General features: G+C 46.0%; 1 protein-coding gene across 1 annotated transcript in view; it reads left to right on the top strand.

Moving 5' to 3' along the window:
• The window catches only part of DISC1 (DISC1 scaffold protein), a 348040-nt gene that overhangs the window by 124863 nt on the left and 205215 nt on the right, over positions 1-17962 (top strand). The gene's annotated exons all lie outside the window — the stretch shown is intronic.

A 17962-nucleotide genomic window follows, 5' to 3' on the forward strand; every position in this document is an offset into this window, starting at 1 on the left:
TACTGGAGCTTGATTGGTTGGAGAGTCTCATGCCAGCCTTTGCTGAAGACATCAGCTGGAGACAGGGGAAGGGGGTGATGGTTTGAGAAAGGAGACTCAATCAATAACCTGGAAGCATGAATTATTATTCGCTGTAGCTAACATTTACTGAGTCTTACTATGTGTCAGGCACTGTGCTAAGCTTTACTTTATGAGTTGCTTCTATTATTGTACCCATTTTACAGAGGAGGACAAGAGAGTTTAAGAAGGTCAAATAATTTGCCCAAAGTCCCAATGAATAAGAGGCAAAACTGATACTTAAATTCCTGTTCGTTACTTTGAAGCCTAGTTTCTTATCCACTTGCTATGGAGGGAGAACCTTCCTGGGGTTCTGTGTCGTGCAAGACCCAAGAGATACACGTGGACCTCTTGCCTTTGGGGAGGTCATAACCTTCTTCTGGTGAAAGAGGGACCCCACCCTTCCTCTCGTTGGATAGAAAGTGAGCTGTGCCGGGAGGAACACGCAGATGTGGTGAGGCCTGCAGGTGTGGCGGGTGTAGACAAGCGAGGGGGATGAAAGTTCTGCTCGGTGATTACGCTGCAGAAAGTACGTAAGAAAACTTCACCACCTGTAGCAGTTCAAAATATGGACTCTGCCATCTGATTACCTCACTCCACCGCTTAGTAGCTGGAACCACTTATTATTGGGGGAGGGATGGGCTGTTACACAGATGAACTCAGTAAATACATATAAAGCTCCTGTATCACACCCGGGTGGCAGCAAGCGCTTTATCAGGCCTACTGCCTGTCTTTTGTATCACGGGGATGTCCATCTTCTGAAGCCTTCTAAGTGCCTTGTAAATGTGTCTTAGTCTATTTCGTGAGTAGCCGTCCCCTCTCACACATGTACCACACCCGGTCCAGCCCATCAAAGCGGGATGCTTGTCCAGGGAGCTGCTCGCAGTGTCCTCCCCTCCCCTCGCCTCCCAGCCCTGATATATCCCTGCAGAACGCTAACCCCAGCCTCGTGCCCGTGGAGAAGGGGAAGAGATGAGGGTTGTTGCCGGATTTCAGCCAAAGGAAAGTGACCGTCAGGTCAGCTGGTGCTCTTCTCCTTCACCTTCGCCTCGCCGGTGTCCTCACAGTCTAGCCTTGGCCTCTGGGGATCTTTCCTACTCCTGCTTCCCTTGTCCCTCCTGTGGAAGTCATTCTACACACACACACACACACACACACACACACACACACACACGCGCGCGCGCGCGCGCATGCGCACAAACGCACACATGATATTACACATTACATATCATATGTAATCATACATGTAATATATGTGTTATATTAGACATATACATGGAATGTGTATAATATTCAATATATAAGATGAACTGTACATATGTTTTTATTTTTTATTTATAAATGAACATATTTCTATGTGTGGCTTAAAGTGAGCCTTTTTTGGTCCCACTGTCCAGATGTGTCCTACTTATTGCTCCTTTTGCTTTGAACAGCACAGAGGTTAGTTTTACTCCTCTCCTCTCTCTCACAAGCTCTTCGAGGGGAAAAGCGAGGGCGTGCTTAACGTAGAGCCCCTGCAGTAGTTCACACAGCCTCTGTGTTTTGAGCTGAACTCCCAGGCAGTGTCCCTGCAGGTGTGCCCTGTCCCTGTACAGGTGGCAGGAGGTCTGCTTTCTCACTTGCTAACTCATGGTGCGCAGAGCAGCCGGGTGTGGTGGGCAGGCTGTTCTTGTTATTTTCATTTGAAGGTTGAGGAAATAAAAACTTAGAAAGTTTCCTGGGGAGGCAGCTAGTAAGAGACCCACTTATATCCACCTATAGCTGCCTTTGGGTCTGAACCAATAAAAGATAGTTTCCACTTAGAGATCTCTTAGTCTAAAACAAGGAGCTCCAGAGTGCGGTAGCTGATGGAGCTGGGCCTCTGAACTCAGATCTTACCTTTTCTAGTCTGTTATTCTGCCCATGTGCTCCAGCGCGCCTTGTAATCAGGATGAGACCCAGACTAAACAGAAGTGTGGCTTTTGTCCAGTCATTCAGTGCTCTAATCAACTGAACAGGCTCTTGGAAGACCTTTCAAGGTTTGTGTCAATCCAATTCTGTGATGCTGTTAGGGAAATCGGACGTAAGGATGGCTATTGAACGTGCTGCGGTGCTGTCTGGGGCTCCGCAGGGAGGACCCATCATCCCCGAGTCCACATGCACCCACGGAGGTTACAGAGTTCAGGCCAGGTGCAGGCTCTCACTCTTTGTGCTGCGCTGCCTGTGGGAACACCTGGGCAACTCAGTGACCTGAATCCACGAGGGCTCAGTGTAGGAGGGAGTCTTAGGAATAGAAGGACTAAGAGTCACGTGGTGAGGGAGGGAGGGAAAATCCCAGAGTGGTTAAAGATGAAAAGCAACAAGGGCAATTCAATGGCTAGTCTGTAGCGTGGCCTCCCCTGCACTGAGGACCCTCGTTGGGAGAGCACTGCTAGGGCTGAGTGGGGTTGCTGGAGAGGGACCACCCTGAGACATCCTCATCATCTGGGCGACCCTGCAGGAGCTGACCCTTGGCATCTCGTTTATTTACTTGGTGGTGCAGGGGTACCCCCTAGGTGCAGGTTTTGTCTGGGCTGCTTCCTCTCTTCCCCCTGGGGAGATGAAGCATCGTGCTGTTCCCGGCCACAAACATCAAGTGGAAAAGCCATCCCATTGCTGTTGTGTGTGCTTCCTGTAAGAAGGAAGACACACTTTTTCCAAGCTGACCGGCTGTGATACCAACTCCCAGAAATGGAGCATCTGAAAGAGGCCGATGTGGTTTTATTGGCCAACAGATCAGAGATTGCTTGGCCTGGTGTTTAAATTAATTGCATCGATACGTGATCCCATTAGCTTAGCTTTTGCTGTGAGGGATTGGTTATCTTGTAGTATGGGATCCCCTAGGTGCCCCAGCTGAAAGAATGCATCTTTTCTGCATCCGTAGCTGTCTTTGTTTGTTGTGAGAGTACAGTGGACCCCTGAATAATGTGGGGATCAATCTCTGTGTAACTTATAGTTGGCCCTCCGCATCCGTAGTTCCTCTGCACCCCTGGATTCAACGAACCACCGACCGTGTAGTACTATGGTATTTACTATAGAAAAATATCTACATATAAGTGGATTCTTTCAGTTCAGACCCATGTTGTTCAAGGGTCAACTGTAGTGTCTTCTTGGATGAAGAAGGAAATAGGAAAATCTTGGTCTTATGAAGAGAGGTTACAGAAATCTGGAGAAACACAGACCATTCAACATCCTAATTATCAAGATCATCATCCAGGAAGATTTTTCACAGAGGTCAGCTATAAACGCAGGATGCCATCTGCAAAGGAGCTGCTTCTGATTGACTCAGCTCAACAGTGTGCAAGTTCAAAGGGGAGGGTATGCTTCTTTCCCTGGATAAACCACATATTGGGCTTGAGAAGGAGCTTTAAGAGCACTTTGTGTTTCTGAGCGAATTGATGGTGAAGACTGCTTGTGTGGGTGGCGTCATTTCTGACTGTAGCTTGTTGGGAATCCTTGGGCTGATGTTTGAGAAAGACTGGACGTAGAAGGGCATGTGCTGGGGACCAGAGACCCAATGGTTTTTTATTTGGATATTTTAATAGAAAGCAAAGTAGCAGTTTGAATTTTCCGATGTCTGTGTTTGGGATCAAATATCTTAGCAGGATGGAATGTAGGGCTGCCTTCCCAGACATCAGAGCTGCCTTTTGATAGAGCCAAAGAGAATGGTTTTCTTCCAATGAACAAGAGGAGAAAATTCATAAGTACCTGAGTATCAGGAACTCCACACTATGGAAGTTTACAGGGCAGGGACGTGTGAAAAGCAGGAGCTACTTGAAAGATACACGTTCATTGGAATTTCCCTCCTCCTTGGGATTCCAACCCCTCGGGTTTAGAGCAAACCTCGTTGCTTCCTCCTGCAAATCTTCCTTTGATGGGACAGGTCTAGCAGGATGGCTTTTCCCTAGTGAGCCTGATCCTGCCCCACAGGAACCCATCCTTCTCCTTCTCTGTAGTGGGATTGGGGTGTGGGTGGGGGAGGGGAAGGATGGGGACACAGGGAGGAAGGAGGTGACAGTTTCTGGGGTTTTCCTGGACCACGTGCCTGCATGTGGGGCGTGAGTGTCCGTCTGTTGATTTCCATAAATGGAGGAGGGTCGTGATTTGGAGCTCATCTGCCTCCAGGGCCATCCGCTCAGCTCATCCTGTTGGTCTGGGTGCCTTCAGCATCCTTGGGGGCAGGGCCAGGTGTGACCCTGGCTGACCGTAAAGCCAGGTAGGAATAATCAGAGTGGTGATGACAGAGCTGAGTGAGGGCTGCGGACGATACTTTCCAACGCTCTTTAGAGGTGCTTGGCTGGTTTGTATTCGTCTGTGGCTGAGTTCTTCATTCCTCAGCTCCTGGAATTTCTCATGCTTCGCGTGAAATGTGTTCTGGCAGCTCACGGATGAACTGTCTCTCGTTGTACATTTGCAAGAAACATGTCACATCTTTTTACAAACTGTTGGTACAAACTGCGAAACAGACTGAAGCCCTGGTTACAGCGAAGCTGACTGGACCTCGGTGGGCGCATCTGAGCTGTGGGGGGCGGTGGGCGGTGAGCCGGGCGGGCTTCCCTGTCCCTGCTGCTTAACCTCTCAGGGCCCCCCCACCCAGCCCCGGCGAGGCTGGCCGCCTCTTGGAGGTGCTCTGAACTCCCATCATACCTGCCCTTGGCCCGCGATGAGCAGCCGGGCGGATATCACAGCTCTTTTCAAGTGAGACTTGAAAATAATGAAATTCAGCAGCTCCCAATTGACTGGGAAAAAATCAATAGTCCCACTTTCCCCTCAGATTCATATCTTATTAGAATGAAAAGACACAGTGAGACAGCAAGGCCTGAATTGGAAAACAGACTCCAGGACCCAGGAGGAGTGCGGCAGATTCTCAAAGGGTGTGTGCTGGGGTGGGAGGTGGGGGTGGGCAGCTGTGTGTGTCCCAGTGATGTGCCCGGGGGGCTGGCACAAATTGGGGCAGTGCAGAGACTTCCAAAGAAACGCCTGTGGTCTCCACAAGCTTCTTCTCCACTTGCCGTGATTGTCTTCTGGTCTTTGCTTTTCTTCTTTCTCTGCCTTTGTCCTTCACCTGGTTGGTTTGTCAATTCCTTGCTTTTCCCAGGAATTCCTGAGGCTGACAGATCTTTGCCCACAGAGTCAATGCAGTGAGGTTGGAGCATATAAGCAGTGTAAGGCTGACGCTTCTTGCAGGAAGGCTTCCTTGATTAGATGGCATCCTCAGTGTTCGGGACAACTTCTCATATCTATCATGTCTGTCTTTCTTATTTTGATTGGTAATGATAATATATTAATTTAAATATCACTATTGTTTACAAAATGCTCATTTTTGCTCACAACCCTATAACATATATTGGGCAATATATTGGTTTTTGCAATGTACTTTGCAGATGAGGCTGCCAAGGGTCCCCATTCACACAGCAGTAGTGTCCTGGCATCTTTGGACAGTTTTGGAAATGGGGGGAGAGAGAAGGTTAACACAGACGGCCTGGGAGAGCCGAGTGCCCAGGTGAGCAATACAAAGGCAGCAGAAAGGCATGCAGCTGGGCAGGGCATGGGTTGCGGGTTCAAGCAAAAGAGAATGCTGCCATTCCAGGCCAGTGGGTTCTCTCTGTGCCCCACGGACCGCCTGGTGGCACCTGGGAGGGATGGGAGCAAACGGGTCTCTAAACACAGGCAGCCCCGGGAGACCACCCGGCAACTGGCTCTGGTCAGAGAGGCGGGTAGCAGTTCCTAAGACAGGAGAGCAGGAGAGGAACTGCAGGAGGAGAGGACCTGCCAGTCCCAGAGGAACGGGAAGCCTTGTTTATCCGTGAAGATTTGAACTAGATGATGCTGGAAGTCCCTTCTGCATCTATCAATAGAATACTTTGTACTTTCAGATTTTGTGAAATAGGTTAAAGTAAACTGCTTTAAAAAACAGTAATTCTGTTCCTCCGAGTCGCCAAATAAGTTCCCCTGCCACCTTCCCTGGGTAGAGGATCACCTTCCCCACTGGGGTGCTCAGGTCCTTTCTTTTCTAAATGAGTCATTGCTAAGGAGCAGGCGCTAGACGGGGATGGAGCTGAAATCGCCCTGCGGCCGCGGTCACGGTTGGGAACTCGTGGTTGTGGCCTCCCGTTTCCTTTGGGAAGTCATCATCACAGGCAACGGGAAACATTAACTGAGCCACAACTTGGAAAAGGTGGAAAGGTTGGAAAAGAAGGAAGAGACTGGAAACTACCACCTATCTGGGTGGGTCCAGGTACCACTCACCCCGAAAAACAGGACCCTGACTTCTGTTTTTCTGTTGGGTGTATTTAAGAAATTCAAAGGAGGAATCTTATCTTACTTACAGATTAAAACAACAACAACAACTTTATTTTGTGCTAGAGAAAATTTATCAAGATTTAAAAAAACCCCATACACACATTATAAAGCAATCATACTCCAATAAAAATTAATAAAAAGAAAAAAATAAAGTACCTAATTTATGTGCGAAAAAACCACATAGAACATAGGAGGGTGAAAAAGTGGCTATATATTTTTAAATATTGCATTTTAATATTTTACGAATCCCCTGTGCTTTGTCTTCAAGGAGTTTACATTTATATTTATTATTATTATTATTTAGGTAGTTCTTTTGGGAGGCTTGTAATATGTAGACTCATCCATTCCTCTTATGTAACTTAGGTATCTGATAAATTATTTTCAGCTGGAGCCTCAAGGATTCTCAGCGATTGAAATGATTGTAGCTGGTTCTCCTAGTGCTGAGACCGTGAGTCAGCTCTCAGCCTACATGAATGCAGGCGGCCAATTTTAAGAGGTTTTCTTCTGGTCAGTTTCAGTTGTTTATTTTCCGTGATTGTCAACTTGAGAACTGTCCTGCGCGTAATTTCTTTGTAGCTTGGGTGTCTTCTACAATCCTCTATTCCCTTTCATCAAATTTTCTTATTCCTGACATATCCCAAGGGTGTTTTCCTGTCTGCAGGTCGTATGTTTTTAGTCCCTGCTTTAATTTTTCAGATGTTAAAGGAATACGCCAAACTAAACTGTTTTTCAGACTTTGAGCTGAAGGTTTAAAGCTCTTCCAGCAGAAGTGTTTCAGTGCTGCTCGGAGAGGCCCTTTGCCAGTGACTGTAGGGAATATCCCCAGGTTGGGAAGGCCCGCTCATCGCTGGCTGGAACTTCAATTCAGTTATTAGCGTGTCTTTTTCAGGCTGATAAAGGCCTGGTTGATCTGCCCTGTGCCGATTCTTAGGCTGCTGGGAGGACTGCAACCAGAACCTCTAGGTTTCCTTTAGATCCATGGCGGGGGGGCCCTGCGCCTTATACGTGGGGGTCGTTTTCATTACTGCATTCATTCTGGCCGCCGCTCTCATGACTGCTTTGTACGTCCTCTTTGGCAGATTTCCTCAGCTTCCTCTTTGAGCGGTATTGATTTTGGTGTTTGATTCCTTATTCACTTACTTGTTTAGTCAACCGGATTTTTTTCCTGCTGTTTATTCATTTTGTTTGTCAGCAGTCTATTTTTGCAAACTTTATCCAATAAAATGTGTAAATCTTTAGCTTACCCACCGAAACATTTCAGGAAATGAAATTTATAGTATTCCCCAGTTTCAGGACTCTGACTGATGTGTTGCTTTGTCAGCGGATTTTGAAAGAGCCTGAGAGAAACCTAAGGTTTAAGCTGTGTCTGCAGCTTTATGTGTGTATGCTTGTTCTTCACCAGATGGCAGGTAATGGAAGATGACTCAGAAAAGCATAATGGACCCAAAGCAGAAACTAAAACCTTTTGGGTAAACTTCAGAATTATGGAAAGTGTACACGTTTAGAAATTTAGAAGAAATAACACCATTTAAAAAAAATTAGGATTAAATGGAAATGCAAACATTTCCTTCAAAAACCCTTGGAACCATGGGATATTAGTTATGAAGTAGTCAGAATTAGGGGAACAGTGATTGAAATGGAAATCTGATGTTGCCTTTGGATCCCTTAACAGAATAAACCCAGAGGCAGGACCATCTTCCCCCTGGATCAAATTGTAGTGTTTGAAGGATTGAACGCACAGGAGTTTTGTGGAGAAAAGCCCTAGAGGCCCAAGACTTGAAATCTTTTTGAATGTTTAAATACATCTGGGTGATGATAGTAGTTGAAAATCTGGCACCATTTGATTACCAGTCTTCAAAAAACAAGAGGCCAGTAATCTATTTTCTTACTGTATGTAAAAAGGTATCTTTAAACAACTTGGGAGGAAGGAGTAGAAAGGAGAGGAGTTTTGATCTAAACTTAGGCTGTTCGTATTTTTGACTCCTGTTGTTTTTTATTTATTGGACAGCTAAAAGCTATTTCAGACAAATGTCTGTAAGTCAAAATGCTTTTGGCCTATGCATTCTAGTTTCAGTTTGGAATGACATTGTTTGGGAGGAGGTGAGAAAGAGCTGGTTGAATTAACACTTGGAATATTTGGATATGCCAAATAGCAAATTCATCAGTTGAAAATACAGCTGTGATTCTTGATGGAACTGGACTTAGATGCAAGCTGTGTCTCTGTAAAGGCGGGCAGAGTTTCTCAGCAGAGATGGGAATTGACAAGAGATAGCCTGGGGCCAGGGTGTGTGTGTGCACTGTTTTATTCATCTCAGCTAATTTGGGAAATTCTGCAAATCCAGTAAGTTCATTATTAGGGCTCTTTCCTCTGCTCAGTATCTTCACGTCAGCACCTCAACCCCAGGAAGTCTTAAGAAATTGGAAATCCTTGTGTTTAATCTCTCTCTCTGTGCTGTCCCTTCTAGGATTGCTTATATGAGCTACACAGATGTGTTTTATTAAAAAGAGTTTGTAGCCTAATAACATGTGACATCTCAGTGTCAGTTTGCTGAGTCAGTTGGAGAATTTGGACTTTACTGCAAAGACTCAAGAGCAACAGAGTGAAGTATCCTCGTTAAAGTTGAGACCCAGGTTCCCTGAAATTCAGGGAATCATTCCATAAGGACGTGAGTCACTAATGGGATCCAGATTCAGAGAAAGAATCAAAAGGCTAAAAGTCCAAGTATTCTCTGGCCAATTTTGCTTCGGTTCTTTCGTTTAATCTCCTCTGCTTGGGTCAAAGGGGAAAACATCAAATATGTTTGTTAAAAGTTCATGGGCCCGGGACGCCCCTGGTGGCGCAGTGGTTAAGAATCCGCCTGCCAATGCAGGGGCCACGGGTTCGAACCCTGGTCCAGGAAGATCCCACATGCCACAGAGCAACTAAGCCCGTGTGCCACAGCTATTGAGCCTGTGATCCACAACAACTGAGCCGATGCATCGCAGCTGCTGAAGCCCATGTGCCTAGAGCCCGTGCTCTGCAACAAGCGAAGCCACTGCAATGAGTAGCCCCCACTGGCCACAACTAGAGAAAGCCCATGCGTAGCAACGAAGACCCAATGAAGCCAAAAATAAATAAACAAATAAATAAACAAATAATAAAATCTTAAAAAAAATTCATGGGCCTGATTTTTGTCAGATTACTCAAAAATATTTCCTTTTTTAAGAAATTAATTAATTAATTTTATTTGTTTATTGGCTGTGTTGAGTCTTCATTGCTGCACATGGGCTTTCTCTAGTTGCAGTGAGCAGGGGCTACTCTGCATTGTGGTGCACGGGCTCCACAGGCTCTAGGCACGTGGGCTTCAGTAGTTGCAGCACACGGACGGGCTCAATAGTTGTGGCTCGTGGGCTTAGTTGCTCTGCAGCATGTGGGATCTTCCCGGAGCAGGGCTCAAACCCAGGTCTCCTGCATCAGCAAGCAGGTTCTTAACCATGGCGCCACCTAGGAAGTCCTCAAAAATATTTCTCACTCTAATATAGGATGGCTATTTGTAGGAATGATTTACTAAAAAAATCTTTCTATACTTCATTCTGCCCAAGGTCCCAAAACATGAGTTTGCTGTTTGACAAGCGTGAATGGGTCAATCCTGTGTGTGGCTCCCCCATCCCCACAGAACTGGACAGAGATTCCGTGCTGTGCCCAAGGTGACAAGGATGGCCTGCGGGGCTGCCAGAGCTTGGTGAAAATCTCTGTCCACTGCATGCAGCCTTTCCCAAGAGTAAATGTCTCAGAGGCGGCCAGCCTGATCGCGTTTACAGCCACAGAGAATGGCTAGCTTCTAATGACTACATGTGTCCCATCGTGCCTTTATGAGATCATCTGAAGCCTGGAGGAGTTCTTGGCATTTTTGTTGTCTGGGCCCCATCTCTGTCCCACTGCTGACATGTGACATTTTCAGCTGTGAGGAGAGAAGGGTCAAAGGAAGGAAAAAGGCCAAGTAGATAAAATCCCTCATTTCCTAAAGCTGTTTTTGCTGTCATTTCCTTAACCACTTGCCCCCTGACAGAAGGTTAGAGGCCTGAGCAGTAACTGGCAAGGTTGTTAATGTCAAGGATGCCTGTGTATGTGTATATATTTTAATTCAAGACCCAAGTAGCGCCTATGCCTGGGAAGCTGTCATTTTGCCCTTTATGTCATTTCTAGTTTGCTTCAGTAACAATCTCTCATTCTTAAATTTAGTTTTACTAAACAAGACACAGGGGATGGAGCTGGGGACAGGGATAGGGGATAGGGGACAGGAGAAGACTGGAGATGAAACTGACATTTCCTCCTCCTGTAGCCTTTTGCTAAAGTGGGACTTCGGCACGTGGCCAGGTCTACTCAGGCAGGAGGACGGACGGGCAACGCCAGTAGACTTTCTGCACAGTTCTGTTCTGAGGGCTGAAATGCTCGTGTCTTGCTGAGTAAAAATGACAATAAACATGGCCTGTATTTCTGCCTCTGTCACTAATGTTGTCTGGCACTTTACATAACCGCTGTGTTTTTTAGATTCTCCAGATCTCTGCAAATAAAATAACATTAGCAAAAGAATCTTGAATGGTAGAACAGTAAAAAGAATCTTGGATGGTAGGACTGGGACGTTCTTAGAAATAACCTGGTCCAGTCTTCTTCACGTTGCAGGCGAGGAAATAGAGCCGCAGAAGAAAGTGGCCTGTTCAAAGTTCTGCAGAAAGTTGGTGGGGTGGTGGTGGAATTCTCTGCATGCCATTGCTATTCTTGTGCATCAAGGTCAGACAAGCGTAGCGACAGAGTTTGTCCTTCAAAGGCTCGTCTTTGGTGCAAACGTGTGCTTGACATCCTGGGTGTGAGTTTAATACTGACGGCTGAGGCTGGTGCTAAGGGCAGTGGTGGCTGAGTTCCTGGGGGTAGGAGCAAGCAGAACAAATGGAGGAAGAGCACATGTGCGCGAGGTGGTTTCTAGGACGTGAACACAGAGGAGTCCTCCAGGCCCCCTGACATCGTGGCCCAGAGCAGGAGGACCAGTGGAACCCCTGACCTGTTTTCCCATCCTGGGGTCTGTCTTGCACCGTGTTGGGACCGCCTAGCGTGCGTGTCCAAGAACTATCTACACCTTCCAGGTAGCCACTGCTTGACCACTGCAGTGTGGTCCACCCTTGGGAGGCAGGCTTTGCGAAGAGGCCCCAGCAGGAAGCAGGCTCACAGCTCTTTGGGAAGGCATTTCTGGTCTTGGCCGCCTGGACCAGCTCTGGGTGGGCATGTACCTTTGACCCTGGAGATGCTTCACTCCAGGAGTAAGGGAGCTCAGGGCAGGGGCCTCTAATGCCTGGATCTATGAGATGTGTTGAAAGTAGTACTACGAGAGAGTACAGATTCAAGTTTCTTATAAGGGCTTTCGAGTTATGCCTCCCTAAGTGACAGCATCTGGAGAAACAGTCATTAGTTAGTTGCTATTAGCCTAGGAGATGGGATTCTGTAACCAAATAGACACCAAATGCAGCTATAGGTTTTTGAGGAAGATCAGCAAGATGCACTAAGCACAGTCACTCTGAATTTTGTAGAGTGACCCTCTGGCCCTGGCAGTTTATCAGCACTGTGGGATCGTTTGGCATTGGCTGGAGACAGTCTCCAGGCTGAGACCTCTGGGTGCCCTTTGCACAGCCCTGGCCCTGACTTCCAGCCTTCCATGTGTCTCTCTTCCCAGGCCAGTCGGTATTAATATGTTAGGGCTGCCATAACAAAGTACTGTAGATGGTTGGCTTAAACACAGACATTTATTGTGGTTACATGTCCAAAATCGAGATAATGGTGGGGGGGGGCGTTGGTTCCTTCTCAGGGCTTTGAGGGCAGGATCTGTTTCGAGTCTTTCTTTGGCTTTTAGATGACCATCTTCTCCCTGTGTCCTCCGTCCATGTGTGTTTCTGAGTCCACATTTCTCCGCCAGTTATATTGGAGTGGGGCCCACCCTAGCAGCCTCATCTTAGCTAGTCACACTTACAGTGACCCTATTTCCAAGTAAGGTGGCATTCTGAGCTATGGGGGCTTAGGACTTTAACATATGAGTTTTGGGGGGACACAATTCAACCATATGCAGTCTATGAAAAGAAACCATCCAACTAAGATAAGTCAAAGAGGGCAGGACTTCTAGGAGATGGGATTTAGAAAGAGGAGAGGAAGTCTTACTGAGTCGATTCCAAGTCTTTAACCTCTTCTTTCTCTTTCACCTAAAGCTCCCCCCATAGCAACGTGGTGAGGAGCAGACGGGACCTTTAATCCCCACTCATGTTGGGGCAGTGGGGGCAGTGGGACAGAGAGGGAGCCTCTCACCATCCTGTGGTTTGAGGATACCTCTAATAGAGATGGAGATGTTCCCATCATGCCCCGCCTGGTCCTTAGAAGACAAGAGGGTGCTCATCTTTCATCAAGCACCCGCTATGTGCCTCTCCATGAAAGAGCCTTGCTCTTGTGGAATTTTGCTTCTAGTGGGAGAAGAAACAGTAAACATAGATATAAACAATAAACAGAAGTAAAGAATAAACATAATGAATAAGTAAATCACATAGTAGGTTAGTAGGTAGTGAATGCTGTGGGGGAAGACACAGAACAGGATGTGAAGTGTGCCATTTTAAAGGTAGTAGCCTGGGCTCCCTGAGAGGGTTAGACTAGAGTAAGAACTAGAAGGTAGGAGGAATTGGTCCAGTGTGTGCCTCAGGTTGGGGGGGGTGGGTAGAGCATCCAAGCAGAGGGACCTGCACCAGCCACAGTGGATTTGAGGAGCATCAGGAAGCCTCTGTAGCTGGGCAGAGCAAGCAAAGGAGGTGGTTGTAGGAGAGGAGGTAAGAGAGGTGATGGGAGATGGGCCGTGTCGGTCCTCGTGGACATGGCTTTACCTGGGTGCATCAGAGAAGGGATTTGCACTGTGGTGCTTGAGAAGGCTCACTGTGGCTACAGGCTTAATAAGAGACTGTAGAGGGGTGAAGGCAAAAGCAGGGGGCCCGTTCAGAGGCCACCGCAGCATTTCAGAGGAGGGTGTCCATGGCTTGGGCCAGCGTGGTGTCTGCAGAGGTGGTCCTCTGGTTGGGCTGTTCTTCCTCAGAACTGTTTCTCACCCCGAGTCATTGAACCCAAATTGCCTGGCTGACATTCTTCCCTGTAAATGTCTTGTTCTCGTCCTTGTGCTATTGGCTTGTGCTATTTATTTATTTTTTTAAATAAATTTATTTTATTTATTTTATTGGCTAGGTTGGGTCTTTTTTGCTGTGCACGGGCTTTCTTTTTAGTTGTGGTGAGTGGGGGCTACTCTTCGTTGTGGTGCGTGGGCTCCTCATTGCCATGGCTTCTCCTATTGTGGAGCACAGGCTCTAGGCGCGTGGGCTTCCGTAGTTGCACCACATGGGCTCAATAGTTGTGGCTCACGGGCTCTAAAGCACAGGCTCAATAGTTGTGGCGCATGGGCCTAGTTACTCTGTGGCATGTGGGATCTTCCTGGAGCAGGGCTCGAACCCGTGTCCCCTGCCTTAGCAGTCAGATTCTCAACCACTGCGCCACCTAGGAAGCCTGGCTTGTGCTATTTAGATTAGTTACTGTGACTGACTTCAATTCCATTTCCCTTCTAATTATTGCTAGAAAGCAATCTGTCACTCCCCAAATAGAATTTTTTGTTATTGGTATTTTTTGACATCCATGGTAATGTTTCTCATGGGATATTGCAGGAGGGTTTAAGGGAGCTCCTTTGCACTTCTAACCTGAAGCTAAGGCATTTGTGAGCTTCTGCATTAACCCAACAGCCCCATAATCATTTTTTAAAAACTCAAGGACATTCTCACATACAGTTTTCTTATAGCCACCTGTGTGGTCCTCAGCGCCTATGCTATAAGACAAGAATATTTACAATCTATTGTTGGAAGGGCTCTCAGTCTCCCACTTGGGCGGGTTGAAAATGAAACCACCTATTAGTCCAAAGCAAACAGAAGAGCTGTCGTATCTCCTGTTGTCCGGTGGCTGCCACACAGAGTAGACTTTTTTCCCTTGGAATCTGGAGCACCAGTATGTAGGATTTTAATAAGATGTGATTAATTGTACTATGGAAAATGGAAAATCCCACATGTATTAGTTTGCTAGTGCTGCCATGACAAAGTACCACAGACTGGGTACAGGAATCTATTGTCTCACAGCTCTGGAGGCTAGAAGCCCAAGATCACAGTGTGGGCAGGATTGGTTCCTTCTGAGGCTGTGAGGGAAAGATCTGTTCCAGGCCTCTCTCCTTGGCTCGGAGATGACAGTTTCTCCCTGTGTCTCTACACATCATCTTCCCCGTGTGTGTGTGTGTGTGTCTCTGTGTCCAAATTTCTCCTTTTCATAAGCACATCAGTCATATTGGATTAGGGCCCAGCCTAATGACCTTACTTTAACTTGTTGCCTCTGCAAAGACACGATCTCCAAATAAGGTCCCATTCTGAGGACACCAGCGTAATGATTTGGGGTTGGGGGAACACACACAACCCATCATTGACCCCTTTGTACTCAATTTCCTTTCACCACTGCCTGCCCCAAGTCCAGCTGCCTCTGCTGTGCTCTCTCTACGGCACATTCTTATTGATAGTCTCAGCTTTTCTGAGGCTTCATTTGTAGAGGGTGAGTTTTGGTCATATAATTTAAGCACCCTTTGTGAGTAGAGAAGAATGTCCATTTACAAACAATGACAGTGATTGTATTGTAAACTGAACACAATTCTCAAATAGAATTCTAAAAACCAGTTTGGACAATGACCATATATTTCAAGTAAGCATACATCTTCTGGGAGAGGTAGTATCGTTTAGTGGTTAGAAGAACAGGCAGCTAAACTGCCTGGGTTATCGTTTATCCATTAGCCAGCTGGCTGACCCTGGGAAAGTTACTTAAATCTCTCCTTGAGTTTTCTTGTCTGAAGACGTAGATATTTCAGTACTTACTTCACAGAGTTATGAGAATTTAAAATGCAAACCCATGTAAGGAATGCAGGGAAGAGTGCCTGGTACACAGTAAGTGCTCAATAAATGTTTGACACTATTATTCCTAGGGTGGCTGCTTTGAAGGAAGATACTCACTTGAGTGAATTAGGTCTGGTGTGTTTGTTAAAATGTTATCTGCTAATTTGTGGAGACAATGTGAGTTTCTAGGGTATAGTATAATTTGAGAGAACAGTTGTATTTGTCATTAATAAAAGAAACATGGGGATTCATTTTAATCATGGAAGTACATGTAACTCTGGTTTATAAACATTTAACTCATCTAATTTGGTGTCTTTCAATTTGTATTCCTGCTCCTGGGATCATGGTTCAGAGACCCCTGGATGATGGTGGTAACATTCAGTGTGTGTGGTCAGTGAGACATCATTTGTACCCCACCTCAATCAGAACAGACCCTTGTGATCTGCTTTATGTATTACCGTTCCATGTAAAATTTCATTTGAAAGAGCTCTGCTGCTAAAAATAGCTTGAAAACCACTAGCACGGTGTACAGATTACTCATATTCTTCTGCCCCCCATTGCTTCCATTCTGTGTATACCCCAGGGATGCAACTAATGCTAATATTAGCCTGAGCAAAACATAATTAGGAAGGTAAATCGACTGCAAAAAGTAATATAGCATAAATTAAATAAATTAAATATAAATCAAATCCAATATAAAACAATGCATTCAATTATCTGCATCACTGCCTCCCTGCTCCAACATGGGTATTTGAGAGGAGACTAATTTTCTTTCTGGGATAGGGCCAGAACTGAGCCAAGACCAGTGAATGTGCGAACCCCTGGAAGGACAGTGCTTGACCGGTTGGGCATTAGCTGAAGGCACTGCCGTTTTTATTAGCCAAATTCTATCTTAATTGTTGATGCATGAACTAGTCTTTGTGTGTGGCTGGGAAAGCCTATTTAGAAGATACCATTATTATTGTTACTATTATTTTTAATTAATTAATTTTTTATTGAAGTATAGTTGATTTACAATGTTGTGTTAGTTTCAGGTGTACAGCAAAGTGTTTCAGTTATACGTATATATCAATACATTGTTTTTCAGATTGTTTTCCCATGTAGGTTATTACAAGGCATTGAGTGGAGTTCCCTGTGCCGTACAGAAGCACCTTGCTGTTTATCTATTTTATATATACTAGTGTGTATATGTTAATCCCAAATTCCTAATTTACTGCTCCTCCCCATCTTTCCCCTTTTGTAACCATAAGTTTGTTTTCTAAGTCTGTGAGTCTGTTTCTGTTTTGTAAATAAGTTCATTTGTATTGTTCTTTTTAAAGAATGTTTATTTTTAAAATCTATTTTTAAAATTTTAAAAAGTCTGCGCACAGGCTTTCTCTAGTTGCGGCGAGTGAGGGCTTCTCAGTGTGGTGGCTTCTTTTGTTGTGTAGCACAGGCTCTAGGCTTCAATAGTTGTGGCCTGTGGGCTCTAGAGTGCAGGCTCAGTAGTTGTGGCATACGGGCTTAGTTGTTGCATGGCACGTGGGATCTCCCTGGACGAGGGATTGAACCTGTGTCCCCTGCATTGGCGGATGGATTCTTAGCCACTGCGCCACCAGGGAAGTCCCTGTATCATTCTTTTTAGGTTCCACATTAAAAAAAAATACTATTAAATGACCATATAGGATCAATTTTGTGGAAAACCATTTATTGGAAAGTTATTAGTTGGATGAACTCTCATGAGCCTGGCAGAGGAAGTGCATATCTGCCTAAGGAGGGTTTTACGTTTGGAGACCTGACAGCAGCAGCACAGAGTGGTGCTGCTACTAGAATCGATATGTGCCCATCTCGGGCATCCTCTGCTCCTCTGCCCATCTCTCCCCAGCAGCTCCAGCGGCTTGGTCAGCTCCCTGCTCTAGATGTTAGCCTGTCCTTCAGACCTACCTCCCTTCACAAGACCTAAATGAGAAGAAATCCAAAAAAGAGGGGATATATGTATACGTATAGCTGATTCACTTTGCGGCACAGTAGAAACTAACACAGTATTGTAAAGCAACTATACTCCAATAAAAATTTTTAAAAAAGACCCAATCTCCATGCAGCCGGTGTCTAGAATTCTCCAGGCGGGATTCCACACGTGGGTTCCCACTGTTCCCATCAAGCACACTGATTTTTGTCCTATTGCAACTCCTGAACTTAGAAAAATCTGCTGTCACACGCCCTGCTGTTTGTCAGCTCTGATCTCCTCTATCTGGGCTGACCCCAGCTCCAGAGGGACACCCTCCTCTGCTGAATGTAGGGCTAAAGTGGGGAGGACTCTGTTTAGAATGTACCTGCACCTGTTTCAGGACATTTGCAAATAAAATGAGCTTGCTTGTGCTCAGAAATCACAGATCAGTGGCGGTGATTACATTCAAAACCCAGGGCTTAGAGTTGAAGAATAGACAGCAGTCAGCAAATTGGCAGCCTAGCTCTGATACTTTGCAACGCCTGCATAGAAGCTTTTCCTGACACCCCCCACAAGACCCCAGAAAAGCTGACCTTCCCCTTTTGCAGCTCACAGGTTTGCTAGGTAACCACTTCCCTTCTAGTGTTTGTAACTTTTGGGGGGTGTGTGTGTGTCTAGCAGCATTGA

The sequence above is a fragment of the Hippopotamus amphibius genome, chromosome 5 (genome assembly GCF_030028045.1).
Source record: "Hippopotamus amphibius kiboko isolate mHipAmp2 chromosome 5, mHipAmp2.hap2, whole genome shotgun sequence".
Classification (NCBI taxonomy): domain Eukaryota; kingdom Metazoa; phylum Chordata; class Mammalia; order Artiodactyla; family Hippopotamidae; genus Hippopotamus; species Hippopotamus amphibius.